The 1,958-nt window shown below is 33.3% G+C and overlaps 1 protein-coding gene and 1 long non-coding RNA gene across 7 annotated transcripts in view; one reads left to right on the top strand and one right to left on the bottom strand.

The window, feature by feature from the left end:
* The window catches only part of LOC106877926 (uncharacterized), a 441,127-nt gene that overhangs the window by 416,118 nt on the left and 23,051 nt on the right, over positions 1-1,958 (top strand). The gene's annotated exons all lie outside the window — the stretch shown is intronic.
* Positions 1-1,958, bottom strand: part of LOC128248136 (uncharacterized) — a 105,977-nt gene that overhangs the window by 55,942 nt on the left and 48,077 nt on the right. The window lies entirely within an intron of this gene.

Raw genomic sequence — 1,958 nt, forward strand, 5'->3', positions numbered from 1 at the left:
ATATATATATATATATATATATATATATATATATATAAGCGCGTATATCTTATGTATACATAGCTATATATATATAGCTATGTATACATAAGATATACACGCTTATATACATGTATATACATAACTATATGTACATGTACATGTAAATGTGCCCGTAAATGTGTATGTATAAATATTTTTACAAACATACGTGTATATATATATATATATATATATATACGTCTATGTGTGTGTGTATATATATATACATATTATATACACATGCATATTTTTTATATATAAAGATATATATATATATATATATATATATATATAGATAGATATATACATGCATATTTTTTTATATATAATATATATATATATATATATATATATACATATACACACATCTATGCGTATATGTGCAAACATTTTTGCGTGTGGGCGCACGTATGTGTGTGTATTTTGTAATGCCTATACAACACATACTTGTATGTAAAATATGCATTTTAATGTTAAAGGCACATTATTTTACAACACACACACATATATATAATACAAATAATAAATGAGTATGTGCATATATACGTACATGTATGTACATACTTACATCTACCTGTATATATAGATACATATCTGGGTACAGGACATTGCAAACAAAACGTAGACAAAATACAGAAAACAAGTACAGAAAACACACATACATATATATATGTATATATATATATATACACACACACACACACACACACACATATATATATATAGTAGCGTAAACGTAACGCATGCACTCGTGTAAATCTGGCCGGAATCCTCGTACATCATAACAAGGGAAGTAATTCATGATCTTTATATTCCACGCTCATTCAAATTTTGCTTCCCTTTTTTTTCTTTCTTTTTCCATAGTTCACGTTTATTTACCAACGATATTTTTTACTGTTATCATCTGCCGGTAACATGTAACGTCCCCCTGCTTTGTCTGTGTGTGTTTTTGTTTGGCACACACTGTCATAACACGTAACATAACTTCAATACTTGCCCATACATACATTCGTACACACACACACACACCCATTCACTCACAATTTGCTTAACGGTGATTTAAGAGATAAAACCTGTCGCAGGTTCGAACATGTCCTACCCCCACTTAGTCTCTAAGCATGTTTTTGTTTCGATTCAGTATCGTCCAAAATATTTTACGTATGTGTAACAATCATTAATTAAAAAAAAAAAAAAAAGGTATGCTCATAGAAATACTTTCAAACCAGTGTTGTAGTTCTTAGCCCCGTGGTCTATTTACCACACTTACGACAATTGCTGTGTGAAGGCATGGCCACACAAAGCAAGTTGCACGGGGGCCCCGTGGCTCTGGGGCTTAATGTATGCTGTGACGGTGTATGCAGCGGCCCCAGTGCAATGCTTTGCCCGGAAGGTAAGGAGCGACGGTTACAAAGCCGTTAAGTCAGCCCTACCTGTGACCAAAACGTGTTCCAGTAATGATCAACCCGCTCAGTGAGGGGTTAAGGGGTTTATACATTGTGTGTGTGTTGTTATAACTGGGGATGGTCATATTTTTGCCAATTAACCACACGCACCATGGCAAAAATATGACCGTACCGAAATAACAATGTCTGCTCCAAGACACGATTTCACACCAGGAATCTTGCGAAACAAATACATAGACGTCTACACACACACACACACATACATTTTAGGGTTTTAAAAGTCATGGCCGGCCGTAGAGTGACCACTGCGATCACTATCACCATTTAACTTCCTAAAAAATTCATTACTGTCCTAATGTTTTAGATTATGCTTCTTCTTTCGGATTTGTTTTCTTTACAAACGATATATATATATATATATATATATATATATATAAGAAAGAAAAAAAAGCAAAGGACCACTGATGAGGTCACAGAAGTGTGACGAAAGAACTCTGGCCGAAATAGGATTAATGTAATGTAATATAAAGCTGA

The sequence above is a fragment of the Octopus bimaculoides genome, chromosome 6, assembly GCF_001194135.2.
Source record: "Octopus bimaculoides isolate UCB-OBI-ISO-001 chromosome 6, ASM119413v2, whole genome shotgun sequence".
NCBI lineage: Eukaryota > Metazoa > Mollusca > Cephalopoda > Octopoda > Octopodidae > Octopus > Octopus bimaculoides.